Raw genomic sequence first — 15308 nt, forward strand, 5'->3', positions numbered from 1 at the left:
GTGATTTACGACGATACGCCGACGCTAATCCCTTCGATCCGCGTTGACGCGCAGGTAATCGGGCACGGGAAAGTCAAGAGAAATCAACGGAGGTGAGCGGAAAACAATTGAGGACTTCCAGGAGTCTGATTCATCCTTGGGTGCAATTTCCAGAAGCCTTCGTGTGGCAAGTTAATCTGCGTGTGTGTTTGAACCACCTCTGGAAATGGAGCATCGGACGAGGTGACTTTGGCACGGGCAGAGGGGGAGCGGGCGCCCGGTAGTATCGGCGGGCTAACAAAGTTCCCCGTTAAACCGCGTTCACACGTAAGCGGTCCTTTGTTTGCGGCGAACGCGGCTAATCGGCAACCGTGCAAAGGTCGGGGCTCACCGAGGAACGCGTCAAAGGAAAACACTTTTGTTTTCAATGAGGAGGATAAGAAATATGATTGCGAGCTTTTGTTCGGAAGTGAGGGCAAACTTTACAAACATTTAACACTTATCGTCACTGGAGTCTTTTACTCGCTGGAAACGTTTCATGACGACGAAACGATTGTCACGCTCACGCGGATATTACGTTGACAAGAAACGGGATGAAACGCATCACGCCGACGAGCGGAGCTCTCCGACATTTTCTTTCGGCGGCCGTCGGTCTTTGTCGGAGTCTCACAGTGACGACAAAGAAATAAAGGACGCGGTTCGGGGTCTACGCGCATCCGACGGAGCAGTCGGTGAGGGTGGGCGCCCCGCACAGGCCTTTCCCCTTCACGCAGAAGCCGCAGCCCTCGTAGTTGGCCACCCCGCGGGCGTCCACCCGCAGGCCCGGTTGAACGTGCTCCCAGACCCGCCGCTCGGTCTGCAGTTCCCGTTGGGGTTCCCCTGGTGGGCGCACGCACACACACACACACACACACACACACGTGTTTAATAAATTGGAAAGTGCCAAAGTGTTAAGTTTTAAAGGTACGGAAGTTCGGGAGCGTCGCCGCGCTTACCGGGGTAGTCGAGGAAGGTGACCCTGTCTCCGGGGGCGGAGCCCGGCGGCGGGGTCAGCAGTTCGGCCGGACCGTCGGGCAGGAAGCAGCGCAAGAGGCGGGCCTGCGAAGCCACGCCCTTCACTTTGCAGGATTTGACGCTGCAGAGCAACACGACCAGCGAGCCCGTCGGCTGGTGGGCAGAAAAGAATGAGTGAGCGGGGGTGAAAGAAAGAGGGGAAAAAAAGAAGAAGAAGAAGAAGAACGCGTTACTACGTCGTCCGGCCGCCACTTGCTGACGACCGCGCGGGGGGCCTTGTCTCCGGCGTCCACGTCTCGAACGGTCAGATCGGGCGCCAGGGGGTGGCGCCGAACGGCGAGGACGCGGCCGACTCTCAGGTCGAGGCGCGACACGTCGACCGCGGGGGCCGCCTCGAGAGGGGGCGCTGCGGGACCGAAGAAAGGAGCGCGGTCAGCCACCGCGTGGTACCGGGCGGTCGCGGCGGCCGTCACCTTTCTTGGCCGCTCTTCTCGCGGCGGGGGCGGGCGAAGGCGGCGCATCGGCAGGTTTGCCGGACGAGAGGAGGGCTGGAGCTGCGACAAAACAAAGAGGAAGAGGAGAACGGGGCTTTCCGCGGCAACGACGGGCAGGGATCGTACCGACGCGTCTCCTCTGTTTGTCGCGGAGGTCGCGCCTCAGCTGCTCGATGTCCTTCTTCAGTTTCCCGTTTTCCACCAGCAGCTTTTTCCGCTCGCGCACCGACGCCTGCAGGACTGACGACAAGTGCGAACGTCGATCCTTTTTTTTTTTTTTCAGTCTGCAAGGGCGGAGGGGACGGGGGGGGGCTTACGGGCTTTCTCTCTGGTGAGCAACGCGTGGGTTTGGAAATACTCCATCATCTTCTCGCCGTCTTCGGGATCCAACTTCATCAACGCCGCCGCCAGGCTAGGAGGCGGAGCCCGAACGTCAACACTTTGAACGTGAAATGTCATCATTGGGGAAAGTTGATTGTTCTTGATAAAAGCCTTCTTTTAAGTGAAATTTAGAAAGAAATCAAAACAAGTTCACGTTTACATAACGAGTCGTCCTCGAGGCGTCATTCTAGACTAGTTAGGGACCCGCCGCGGCGACGTCTAACGGGACAAGCTCAAAGGAAAAGAAGAAGTTAGGACAGCAACCCGCGAGACGGGCCTCGGGTGTGTAGTCACATCACTTAGATTCCGGTTTGAGACTTATCCGCTCGGGGCAGCTCGGCGACATTGCCCGTAGAATCTTTGTTCTCCTTTCACGCACACATTTGGTGTCGGACTACAGCCTTTGCCTGTTTTTGCTGCTTGGCACCCAGCGCTCTGTTGGTTAAACTTTGAAGCGTTTGTCACATTTCACCCCTCCGGACTCCAGTTATGGACGAACAAGCAGAAAGGACCCCAAAAGTAGAAATGAGACAAAAGAAGCGAAGATTCGGAGGGTGTCGCAAGCGAGCCGGGAGTCGACGTCTGACCGATTCGGGGCCTCGGCCCTCGGATCGGTCGCCCGCAGTCAACGACGGGACACAAACGAACATTCGTCCGTTCACTTTAGCGTGGACGCTAACGAACGGGTCGTACGGCGGGCGCGACAGCTGCGCGGGCTGGAAATAACTCGGGCCGACGGGGGCGCGCACGCGCGCGTTTGGGACGAGCGTGAAAATGTCAAAACACCCCCCCCCCAGCTCAACCTCTAACATACGTAAATTCAACGAGAGGAGAAAAAAAAAGCGTAATCCGAGTATTTTAAACGTGAGATTGTGAAGCGCGAAGACTACTGGGGAAAAGTTGCAGGTTCACCGTCACCTTTTGTGGAAAAAAAAAGACGCGACAGACGAGCAGACGTTTGCGGCAGAGGTCCAACCTGGGGTGAAACGTGTCGTCCGAGTCCATTTCTCCTCCGACCTTCGTGTCGCCCGACGCCGAAGGCTAGACCCGTTTGTCCATCAGCTGTCCCGGTCCATCTTCATCTCTGGGGTGGGGAGGGGGGGGGGGGTGTGGCACGCCTCCCCACACAGCTGCCCACTGGGTATTATTTTTAAAACGGCAACAGCATAACTTTAAATCGTGTTCCGGTGAAGAATAAAAAGCAGCCCACTACGATTCATATTGTAGAAAAATGAGATGAATGAAATGACGGGCAAAAAGTGAAAAGGGGGGGGGGTGTTTGGGGGTTGCAAAATATTTTCAAGTGAATGAATTTCTGTTATTAGGCAAACAGAAATTGGCATTTGTAGGCGTTCACGCTTGAATCCCATTTTCGGGGGGGGGGGGGTGGCGCCCGAAGAGCCGGTCAAGCAAAGCACTCTTCAACGCGAAGTCGGTCGCCCGGACGCCCAGAGTTTGGTCCCGTACCGTCAGACATTCGGGAGGTGAAAATAAAGGACGGTACGTGGAAAAATCAGACAAAGTCGGACCCCCGTATTTACTGCGGAATCGTCGAGATTGACCCGAAAATAAGAAGATCAACCATCGGTCACGCGGAGGTTTACGTAGGTTAACGTGCGGGCGCGACACGCTTCCGTGTACGTTGGAGACGATTCCCTGCGGTTCCTTTTCGAGCGATTCTTTAGAAACGCAGAGGAATAATCCCTCGTTGAAGGGAAGCGACGGCTACACGGGCGCGCGTGCGCGTCTTTGGGTCGGGCACCATCCATCACGTTTGATTTCGTGGTCTTTTCAGCCGGCGGTCCACAAAAATGATCTCTTTGAAGATGCGTCTCGTCTCTCGTGACAAGCGACTGCACAACGGGGCTCGGGTTTTGTAAACGGTGTCCCCCGGTTGAATGTCTCCCACGCTCTGGAGCAGCTGTTTTCGACGGGCAATACGGCGCCGTCAAAAACGCCGAGGTCAGGCGCACGAGCCGCATCGGTGCGTATTTCTTGATACGAGCGTCCATCTGAGACGTGACGCTGTGGCGACCCGTCACGGGACAAGCCGAAATGAACTTTTTCTTACGGATATACGGTACGTGTTTTTGACAATGGTTCCCATTTAAAAAAAAAATAAAATGAATCAATCAAAAATGTGCTTGTCTTGACTTTGGATAAAAGGAAGCGATTCGGGATAGCCGGACTTTGAGGGCAAAATATCCACGACTACAAATACTTGAAAAGAGGCCACGTAAATGAAGGACTTTCTAAGAGTAATATTGAAGCGACACGTATGACGGCTTTGAAAAGGAAAAGTATTGAAAGTATTATTTGTGGCCACAAGGCGGCGGCGGCGTTGTGGGAAATTGTACATCTCGGTGCTTGCGACTGGCGGTGATTTTATATTTGTATTAATTTTTAATTTTTTTTTTTAGGCACACACGTTTGTGCGAATAAATGCGCCGCTCGGATCCGACGTGGCTCTTTTTTATTATTATGAATTTGTTTTTTTTTTTGGGGGGGGGTGGCGTTAATTGGCGACACGTGTATACAAATGCACGCAGGTGGCCTAATGGGCAGGCAGTAAAATGGCGAGCAAGCGAACTTTTGATGTTCGGACACGTTCGTAACGGTGGCGACGTGCTTTATTTTGATTTTTGCAAGCTTTTCCCCGGCAGAGGAGCAGCAGCGTCGAAGGAAAGGTTTGTCGCTGTTTTACTTGAGCACAGCGGGTTCCCGCTTCACTTTGGGCTAAATAATGGTTAAAATGAGACGACTGTCGCGTTCGTGTGCAGCGCTAAGCTGTCATTTCTAATTTGTTTTTTTTTTTTTTCCAGAATGCGTGTTTTGTCGCAGGGCAGAGAGTGAAGTGGCGCAGACAAGGGTAAGAATCGGAAATCGGCAAAGGAACGGAGTTGGCGGCTCTCAGCTAATGGCGCATTTGTTGTTTTTTTTGCAGGTCGGGAGCAGAGCTTGGCGCATGGGAGCGTTTGTGCGAAAGTAGCGCAGAGGGGTGATTTTTGTGTCGGTGGACTGTAGGCGCAGTTTGGTTTTTGGGTGTGTTGGAAAGGTGTGATTTTTTTTTTTTTTGGTTTTTTTTTTTTCGGCGAGGGCAGGGAGCAGGCGTGCGTAGGGACGATGGCGGACAGATGTGGTTGTTGGTAGACTTTGGATGGAGTGTAGTTGTTTGGCTTGTAGGTAGGGATGGTACTAGGAAAGGTGAAGTGCAGGGGGGGGGGGGGGGGTCGGTTAGGTGATGACTGTAGTCGAAATCCCCACACCAAACATTTGCGTAATTTTATTGTTTATTTTTTTCAGGGCGGAGGAGACGGCGGATCTCGCGAGACGGGGAGAGCTGCCGGATGAGGGTAAAAACATAAATAACTAAAATGTGCAAACAAACCGACGCGATAAGCACACAAGTAATATGTAGTTGGTTTTGTTTTGCGTGTTTAGGGATAAGCTGGATAAAGGCGACTTCCTCCGGAGTGAAGGTTTGTGCTTGTTTTTGTATGGAGGGGCTGGATTGGAGGGGGGGGGGGAGTAATGGTGGCCTTTTTTATTATTATTATAATTTTTTTTTTTTTTTTTTGCAGTGCTCGGATTCCATACCTGCCTGGAATGAAGGGTCAGAAGGCTTTTGAATGATGAAAATCTGGATCAAGATGACGAGGTTGTTGAATATTTCAATCGTAATGAGATGCATTACATCGCGTCGATTTGAATAGAAAACGTGTTAAGGTGTTTGAATTTTTCATTTTTAGGAGGAATCCCGGCCCGAAGTGGAAAAGTTTTGCCGAGCACCGACGTTACCGGGAGAGTATGACTGTAGTTTAATGTTGGGGTTTGTGTGCACTTATTTTCCTCACTGGGTGTGTATGAACTATCCTTTTCTTTCGTATAGTGAGCCGTTTATCACGTCCAGGCTGAAAATGCTAAATTTTAATCTTTTGTTTTGCCCCAGCCAGTATGAAGAGGGTTTGAAATGAGGACTTTGTCGCGAGGAATGGAACGTTTGAGGACCACTTGACGTGTACACGGTTGGAAGATGAACGTCTTGCTTGAGGTGAGTCCACAATTGATGTCTATTATCTGTGACGACAATGTGAGGTATTTATTGATTGGGGGGGGGGGTGGAAATGTTCCCCTTTGCAGCATTCCAGGGAGAAAGTTGGTTCTAATTTGCTCCGTCAAAAGCTAAGTCACCGACTTTTGTGGAAGTTCCTGTCGGAGTTTGTGTGCACTTTGTCACTTAGTCACCGGGTGTGCACGGACTAGGTTTTCCTATTTTTATTTTTTTTTTTTTTTGCGAAGGGAGATGTGTGTGTCAAATGGGTAACTTGAAAAATGTAAAAATATTTGTTCCTCCCCCCCCCCCAGGATGAAGCGGAAGAAATGGGCTGCACTTACAAGAGGAATAGTTCCTTGGCTATTTGGAGGTACGTTTGCATTCAATGGATGTTGACGTCTACGGCAGGGCTGTCAAAGTGGTTTTAGTCCCCGGCCACACGGGAGTTTAGATTTCCCTTAACCGGAATAGTCGCATTTAGATTTCCACGTGAAAAATCAGAAGTGGTTTTGGAATCCAAAATTTCAAGTGTAATGCGTTGTTCATGTTTTGGTAAAACGAAAAAATGGTTATCTCAACATTATCCTTTTTTGTCATATGTGACAATTGGAAATGTTGGGACATATTTTTAAACTGGTGGTGAGCCAGATGGGCCCCCCCCATCGAGCTTTTAATTTGACACGTGTGCGCTATGGCAAGATTTCTAAATTAGTAGGCATCTGTTTGTCTAAGTGATTGTACTTGCATGGGCAAAGACATTTTTTGTGTATAGTTGTGCATGGATAAGAAAAGTAATGGTAAAACATGTTTTTGGTTGAATAGTCAAACTAAGTTTTTGTATTATATATTTTGTGGGTGCCTTTTGGAGGGATGCGTGACAGTTATTCCAAATGTAGTTTGACTATTAGAAATCGACAAAAAAAAAAAAAAAGTGGTTAAGTTCCATAATGAGTCGTCATAAAAATGTTTTTATTTTTTTTTTTTAAATTCAATCCAGAGCAAAGGTGAAAATGGAGGATGCGCTGAGCACTCCAAAGAGGCCCAAGATGACGGTAAGGAGTGGACGTGCGGTGCATTTTGTGACGCGGCCGGGCACGTAGGTAATTTTTGCGCTTGCCTTGCAGGTTTGGAGACGAGGCTGCGCACCGGTAAGCGGACGTGACGGGAGAGTCCAGTTTGTTTGTTGCCTGGTGGAGCAGGAGAGCTTTTGGACGGGAAGCAGAATGGTAAGGAGTAAAAAAAAAAAAGGCGGAGCGTGGGATGAGGCAAAGTAATGGTATCAGTCAACTTTTATAAGCTCATGTATTTATAAATTTTTTTTTTTTTTTTGGGCAGGGCTCAGAAGCAGCCGGATGGGGTAGGGCGTGCGTGCACACACACAAGTGAGTTTGATGGATGATCATCGCTTGTTTTTGAATTCAGTCAGACTGGCACAAATTCAGCATTTCCCGAACAAGACTGCAACGTTGAAGGGTTTCCAATGTGTCTCTCCCCCCCCCCCCCCCCCCCAAGGCTCGGGAAGCACCCGGACGACGGGCACGTGAAGAAATGAGCGGCGCACGACGTCAAGGTTTTGAGCGGGACGCCACCAAGACCGAGGTAACGGTAAGGCTGGTTTGGAAAGAAATGCGCTGGCGCTTTCCCCGTGCAGCAACTGAATAATTCTTGATGTATTTTTGCAGGGGTGGACGGGATGTGGAAAAGGACGAATGGCACACAAGTGAAGACGGAAGCGGCATACAGATGAGTCAATTTCTATGAATATGTACATCTGTATTGGAGGACAGATGCGAGAGCGGGCAGAGTATTGAGTGTAGTCAGGGAAGCTGCGGTCGAGGTGCAGGTTGTTTGGCTCGGTCTGGAGTAGTTTTTGGAGTTGTTAAGGGCGCAGGTGTTGAATTGAGGAGTTGGTAGGGAGGCAATGCAATGTTTTGGGATGACTCCACAGGTGCGCTGTCCCAGGATCAACGACTCGAGGCGAGTGTGGAATAGTCCAATTATCCCAGCAAAAAGAAGGACATGAATCCATTTTCTTTTTTTGACAGGTGGAAACGTTTTGCTGCTTCAGGAGCTTTACTGGGAGAGTATTTCAGAGTTATTTGTAGTCGTTGGTGGGAAGTCGTTCACTAAGTCACCGGGTGTGCATGGACTGCGCTTGTCTTTATTTGTGAGCAAAAATTGGAATCATGTGAAGGTGAGGAAGGCTCAATTAGTGAATTTTGTTTTTGCTTCCCCAGGATGAAAGAGGACGAAAGGCCCCACGGCTCCAAAAGGAAGAGTTTCTGCTTTTTCCAGGTGTGCAATGTTTAGGTGTAAAATGTCGCGATTTTATTTTAGTGTAGTTTCCATTGTATGACTAGTTGCGGTTGGGAGTTTGAAAGCAGTGACTAATTTTTGAAATTCCCCCCCTCTGGCACTCTAAGGAGGTGTGAGTGGGGGGGGGGGGGGAATGCGGCGGCCAGCCTCTAGAGCCAAGGAGCGGCTTTCATCCGAGTAAGTTTTGTATTCAGGCCACCAAGTTGGTGTGTATGAGTGTTGAAAACCAAAGTCATCTTTTTGTCCCCAGGATGAAGAGCAGCGGAGGGGCTGCTGCAGCAGCTCCAAGATGAAGAGTTTGTTTGTTGAGGTGAGTTTGCAATGGAAGCACATTGACAAAGCCGATTAGTTGGCTGTTTAGGAACATGAAGTATGTATTTAGATGCGACGATGGAATGAATGAGTTTGACATTGCGATCCCTAGGACGAAGGGCCGGTCGCGGAAGAGGACCGCTCGGGATTTGCCGAAGTGTCCGAGCAGCGGAAAGGTGAGTGGAGTGATCAACGGACGTCAATTTGTAACGCTTGCTTTGCAGGTTCGCAGATGAGGCGACGCAAGGCCGCGCACGGGTAAGTGTGCGTCTAAATGAAATGTTGACGAAGGAGTCAATATGCTGAATGTAGTTTGTTTCTGACAGGGTGGAAGAAGAGACCTTTCGGGGACAAAAGGAAGCAGGTAAGAGTGTTTGTATTTTCTTTTTAATTTTTTTTTTTTTTGTCAAAGGATGAGGCGGCGACCGCTAACAGGAGGGACTTATTGTTTTTCTTTGTCAACTTTTGTCACAGGGCTCGGGATAGGATTGGGGGGAAAAAAAAAAGGAGCAATTCGTTGCACGGACTCCACACGCATTCAGATGAGTGTATTTTTCTTTGTAATTGTTACGGAGGGGAGGTGTAAATGTGAGCGGGCAGAGTGCGGAGGTGTTGGTAGGAGCTAGGTTGGTCTGTGTTGGTTGAGACGGTGGGCAGGTTGTTAGGCTCGGTGTGGACTAGGTTTGAGTTGCAAAGGTCGCTGGCTTTGAAACGAGGAATTGGTAGTTGGCAACGGACTGAGGGAGACTCGATAGGTGCTTGTTGTGCATGTCCAGTTTGTCGTTTGTATGGGGGGGGGGCAAAAATGTTCATGATAATTGATGTTTTTTTTTTTTTCTTGCAGGCATCCGGAGCCAAAAGGTGCACTTGCTGTGCTGTTTGAAAAGCTAAGTAACTTTTGTAGAAGTTTGTATATATATTTATTTTTTGGTGTTTGTGCTTCCTCACTGAGTCACCGGGTGTGCATGGACTGTCGTTTTCTTTTGTGTACAAATATTGGAAGGATGTCAAGGCTGAAATGGGTGACTTAATTTTTATTTTTTTTTTTATTTTTGCCTCCCCAGGATGAAGACCCAGAAATGCGGCGGAGCTCCAAAAGGAAGAGTTGGCGGTTTTTCCAGGTGTGTAATTGACGGTCATGAACATGGGAGTTGTTTTTGTTGTGGATATTTAGGTATTTCATATCTTTACTGATTAGATGTTAATGCTAAAACTTAATTGTGAGTGAATTTTTGGGGTGTCTGGATTTGTCCAAATTGTGTATGTAGTAAAGATAAAACGGAGTAGATGAATTGTAAGGATTTTTGGCAATTGGCGTCCCCAGGCTTAAATCAGAATTGGCTTTAAAAAAAAAAAAAAAGATGGCAAGGGCCATGGCTTAGAAAAAGAAATTGAAAGTCTGGAATTGAGCTAAATGAGGTGGGCATGGATAGGAAGATTTCATGTTTTTTGTTGTTGTAGAAGCATGTTTGCTTTCGTGCGCTGTACACGTCAGCTAGTCAATAATTGGCAGTGTTATATTTTGAGTGGTTGTATTTAATGTTTTCAGTGAGTTATGGTAAATATTTAGTTTAGGTCCAGTATTATGGCTGTAATTGTCACGCTGCTCCTAAAATGAGACTTAAAAAAAGTGTCGATTGGGATGTGCCGAGATACACGGAATATTGTGAAATGTGTGGAGCACAAGCTAATTGTAGTGCTTTTGTACAGTTGTCACGTTTGGGGACGATTTAGCTTAAGCTTGTCAAAGATTGGACACGGTTATGGTACAAAGTGAGTTAGTGTTGTTTGATTGCGAGGAGGTGGAGATGTGGGGGGGGGGGTGTTAAGAGCCTGAATTGTTTGAAGTAAATATGTAGTAGTGAAGTAGATGGACAAATCATCAATGTTTTTGTCTTTTATTATTTTTAATGTATATTTTTTTGTTTTGTTTTTCCTCCTCAGGGTGAATATGAATGCGCTCTGCTTGGGGAATCTTCTATCCAGGGAGTATGTCTCTTGGCTGCGCTGGGGTCACTTAATCACAAGGTCACGGTGCGCCGAGCTGGGCATTCTGGGACACAACTTGGTGGAGCGCCGAAGGTGATGTCAAGTTTGCTTATTTGTGTGTCAAAGCTTTAATAAAAGTTGAACTAAGCAATGAGATGGGTGATTTTCGGACGCGCTGGCTTTTCCGTTGGATGTGAGGTAGAAGTAGCAGTTGACGACACGGGCGTGTAATAAAGCTTTTGACCTATTTTAATGTAAGTAACTTGGTTAATGATAAAATTTCACTTTTTTTTTTTTAGTCCAAATGCGATTAAATGTAATAACATTCAATTGGAAGTATTTGGCGCTTTCAATGGAAGCAGCCGCTTCCAAATGTCAAGGTGTCTGGAAGTCAGACCCTTTAATTATAATTTTTTTTTTTTTGTATATTTTTGTTGTATTTTTATTTTAGTAGGGTTTTTTCTTTTTTTTTTTTTTTTTGGGGGGGGGGGTGGATGCTTTGCCCTCCATTCCCAAACCTCCTCGTTGTCATCTGCCAGTGTCGTGTCTGATGGGTTCAGCCACTGTCCCACGATGACCCACTGGGACTTTGTCCCCTGGCGCGTGAAGCCAAGTCCTCCTCCGTGTGGATTTTGCCACGTTGTCATCAGGCCCACTTTTGAGGTTACCTCCAAGTTGACCCTGTTGTGGCTTTTATGTTTTTTTTTTGTATTTTTTTTTTTTTTCACCAGCATGTGCTCCACATGCTGCTGCCACGCCCGTGTCCAGAGTTAATCACGGAAGTGGGACGTTGGTATGAAATGGCAAGCCCTTTCCCCTTTCCCCTTGGCCCTTGCCACTAATTGGCAATGTTTGATGGCAGCTGTCCAGTCCCCGGTTGCGGTGCTTGTGGCAATGTCCGCTGCCCCCACCCTGAAGGCAGGCTCTTTGGTGACGCCCAGAATGGCCCAGGATGTGGCATCTGTGGAGTCAGAACCCCCCAACTCCCCCCCCTTTTAGTTTGTGTGTTGACTGCAAAAGCTTTGTCAGCGCACCCCCCCCCCCCTTTGTTTTTGTGGGTGTTGTTCCTGCACCCCCCCTTCCTCTTTTAGTTTGTGTGTTGACTGCAAAAGCTTTGTCAGCACCCCCCCTTTGTTTTTGTGGGTGTTGTTCCTCCAAACCCCCCCCCCCCCCAATCTTGCCCCCCACCTCTTTTGGGTGACATGTTCACCTTTTTCTTAAATGTTTTTTTTTGGGGGGGGGTGTTGGACTGAAGCTTTCCTTCAACCCCCTGTCCTCCTCCCTTGTTTTGGAGGACTTGTTCCACTTTGTTTTTGTGGAAATTGTGAGTTCCCTGAGTTGGCACGTCTTGTGACAATGACCACCATGGTTGAACACAATTGCCACGCCCACTTTGGCTGACCTTTTATTGTTTTTTTTTTTGTATTTTGTTTTTTTTTTTGTATATTGTATTTTTTTTTTTGTATTTGTATTTTATTTATTTTTTGTATTTTGTTTTTCTGTGTGTATTTTAATTTGTATTTTTTTTTAGTTTTGTATTTAGTTTTTCTTTGTGTAATTTTTTGTATTAAATTGTTTTAGTGTTGTATTTGATTTTTTTTTTGTATATTGTAATTTTTTTTTTTTGTATTTTTATCTTTGTATATTCTTTTTTGTATTTTTAATGTGATTTTGTTTATTTTAGTAATTTTTTTTGGTGTATTTTATTGTAGTATAGAATTTTTTTCTTTTTGTATATGTAGTTATTTTATTGAATTTTGTTTGTATATGTAGTTATTTTTGTATGTAATTTTTTTTTGTATTGTTTTTTTTATATGTTGTAGTATTTTTGTTTTTATATTTTTTTTCTTTTTGTAGTTTTTTTCTTTTTGTATTGTTTTTTGTATTTAATTTTTTTCATTGTATTTTGTTTTTTATTTTTGTATGTTTGTTTTTTTTATTAGTATTTTTCTTTTTGTAGTTTTTCTTTGTATATTTTTTGTATTTTTTTCTTTTTGTATATGTAGTTATTTTTGTATTTAATTTTTGTCATTGTATTTTTTTTTCTTTTAGTATTTTTTCTTTGTATTTTGGTTTTTTTATTGTTTATTTTCTTTTTGTATTTTTTTGTATTTTAAATGTGATTGATAAATTTTTTAATTTTTGGTGTCTTTTTTTTGTATATGTAGTTCTTGTATTTTTTTTTCTTTGTCTTTTTTTTGTATTTTTATTTTAGTATTTTTTTTATTAGTATTTTTCTTTGTAGGTTTTCTTTTTGTATATGTAGTTATTTTTGTATTTAATTTTTGTCATTGTATTTTGTTTTTATTGTATTAGTATTTTTGGTTTTTTTATTGTTTTTTCTTTTTGTAGTTTCTTTGTTTTTCTTTTAGTATTTTTGTTTTTTTTATTAGTATTGTTTATTTTTCTTTTGTATTTTAAATGATTTATTTTTTTCTTTTTGTAATTATTTTTGTATTTAATTTTTGTCATTGTATTTTGTTTTTCTTGTAGTATTTTTTCTTTTTGTTTTTTTTTTATTTTTTTTTCTTTTTGTAGTTTTAATGTGATTTAATTTTTTTCTTTTTGTAAGTATTTTTGTCTTTATTTTTGTATTTAATTTTTGTCATTGTATTTTGTTTTTCTTGTAGTATTTTTTCTTTATTTTTGTTTTTTTATTGTTTATTTTTCTTTTTGTAGTTTTTTTTTTGTATTTTTTTGTATGTTTTTATTGTTATTTTTCTTTTTGTAGTTTTAATTTTATTTAATTTTTGTCATTGTATTTTGTTTTTCTTTTTGTATTTTTTTGTATTTTAAATGTGATAGACACCAAAAATAATTACAAAAATAAAATTTTTTTTGTCTTTTTTTTGTATGTTTATTTTAGTTTTTTTTTTTATTAGTATTATTTTCTTTGTAGGTTTTCTTTTTGTATATTTAGTTATTTTTGTATTTTTTTTTTATGTATTCCCCCCCCCCCCCACGTGGCACTGTTAACTTTTGTGCCAAGGCTCCACTTTTTGGATTTTCAGTTTCTTCACCATGTGGGAGTGCGGACATTTTGGACAAGCCGTCGACCGACACACTCCCATCCCCCCCCCTTACGCCACATGGCAAGGGGGATAGGCTACTTTGCATCATTTCCACCACGGACGCCCCCAGCTACGTCGCCTCTTCTTTTGGCCCCCTCCCCCCCTCAACACTCTTTTTTTTTTTTTTTTTATTATTATGAGGAAGGAGGAAGAAGGCCCTATCTGTTTGGGGGACGCTGGCTGCGGCCGCTGTGTCACGTGAAATCCTTCTTGCTTTACCGCCTCCTCCCAAAGACATTCAATCAAAGAAAAAAAACCATAATAATAATGATTACGTTAAACACTCCACTCGACATTCTTCTCCGCTATTTGACTCTCCCCTTTTCCAAGAATACCTTCCACTAGAAGCCACAAACATCAAAAATAAAAACATTGCACATCAAAAAGTTGTCTCTTGCATGGTGTCAAACCTCACATGGAAACAAATTACTTACCTAATCAAGTGCAAATTCTCCAAGCTCTCATCCACTGTCCAGAAGCCAAACTTGCTTAGCTTCCAATCTAACAACTGCTGTAAAAAAAAAAAATAAAAAGCCCCACACCTGCCAAATACCTCATTTTCTTCTTTTTTTTTTTAACAAAGCCCATCACTTTCTCCACTCAAATAAATACCTTCAACCCAAGACTGCTTCACCTGCTCGTGCCTACCAACTAACTCACCTTTTACGGTCAAGGGGTTCCAACAACAAAGCTGACAGCCTGAGCTCCGCTAATTGCTGATAGACCGTCATCCTCAAGCCAGAGAAGCGCAAGAGGGACGGGGATGCGTGAAAGGCTGCCCCGCTTAAAGGAGCCTGTCGACAGGACACCGGAGGGTGGGAGGGAGGGATGCGCTCCGGTCGCCCGCTGAAGGGGGGGAGGAGACTTAACCGGCAAAAAAAAAAAAACCAGAGTCCAAGCTTGGCGCTGAGGGTCGCCCGATGCGCCACTTACGACCTGGCGCGCACCCAAGCGACAGAGGGTGCTTGGCCTCAGCCGGCCCCGAGTGGCACGCTTCAACTGTCTCACCGACGACAGGGTGCTGGGCCTTCCCTGTTAAAAAAAAAAAGGGAAGGAAAGAAGCTCATCCTACCAAAAGCGGTGGCCGGGGAGTCCCGTCGCGACGCTGGCCGACTGCCGCCTCCGGAAGTCTACCGGCCTGCCCGATGCCCCTGGAACGCGACGACAAATAAACACGATCAAATCCCTCATCTGTGACCTCAGTAAATACATTAACATGCTTTCTAGATTTGCATTGAAAACTTACATGACTAGTTACCAACTAACACCGCAGACAAGATGGTGAAATAAATCCATCTATTTAGGGGAAGGGGAGGGGGGGGGGGAGACAAAAAAAATAAATAAAGCCAAACACTCAACAGGTATGCTTCAAACATTTATTTGCAAATCAATGACTTACTAAATAACTACCCGGTCCGCAAACTCATCCACACGGCTTGACGCTCGAAATCCTGCAACGACAACAACGACAACGTCTTCTTAGACACTTTGTTCCAACATTGACTACTTTTACAAAAGACACACACACTTGAAACTACTTTGACATTTCCTACATCCTGACCACATCAAAAATATGTCACATATACAAAGACGCAGAAAACAAAAACTATGACAATAGACAAAGACCAAATACACAAGACACAGGACGACGACAACAAAGACGCATAACACAAGACAAAACACTTGAAACTCACTTGA

The 15308-nt window shown here is 44.9% G+C and overlaps 3 long non-coding RNA genes and 1 pseudogene across 5 annotated transcripts; 3 read left to right on the plus strand and 1 right to left on the minus strand.

Moving 5' to 3' along the window:
- Window positions 1-383: 383 nt before the first annotated feature.
- LOC133494902 (aminoacyl tRNA synthase complex-interacting multifunctional protein 1-like) lies at window positions 384-15083 on the minus strand (annotated as a pseudogene).
- On the plus strand, window positions 3254-7305 carry LOC133494671 (uncharacterized). 2 transcript variants are annotated; one of them, XR_009793354.1, is made up of 12 exons: window positions 3254-4555; window positions 4691-4737; window positions 4813-4923; window positions 5172-5221; window positions 5310-5347; window positions 5450-5526; window positions 5618-5725; window positions 5818-5919; window positions 6234-6292; window positions 6920-6974; window positions 7047-7148; window positions 7258-7305. It is a non-coding gene; the product is annotated as an uncharacterized LOC133494671 (long non-coding RNA). The 2 variants fall into 2 exon arrangements; XR_009793355.1 differs by having other exon boundaries at window positions 5822-5919.
- On the plus strand, window positions 7428-8214 carry LOC133494905 (uncharacterized). 2 transcript variants are annotated; one of them, XR_009793439.1, is made up of 3 exons: window positions 7428-7521; window positions 7605-8089; window positions 8160-8214. It is a non-coding gene; the product is annotated as an uncharacterized LOC133494905 (long non-coding RNA). The 2 variants fall into 2 exon arrangements; XR_009793438.1 differs by having other exon boundaries at window positions 7431-7527.
- Window positions 8378-10984, plus strand: LOC133494670 (uncharacterized). The gene is made up of 6 exons (XR_009793353.1): window positions 8378-8415; window positions 8489-8548; window positions 8663-8808; window positions 8877-8914; window positions 9025-9671; window positions 10495-10984. It is a non-coding gene; the product is annotated as an uncharacterized LOC133494670 (long non-coding RNA).
- Window positions 15084-15308: the final 225 nt, after the last annotated feature.

Source organism: Syngnathoides biaculeatus, chromosome 21 (genome assembly GCF_019802595.1).
Source record: "Syngnathoides biaculeatus isolate LvHL_M chromosome 21, ASM1980259v1, whole genome shotgun sequence".
Classification (NCBI taxonomy): Eukaryota; Metazoa; Chordata; class Actinopteri; order Syngnathiformes; family Syngnathidae; genus Syngnathoides; species Syngnathoides biaculeatus.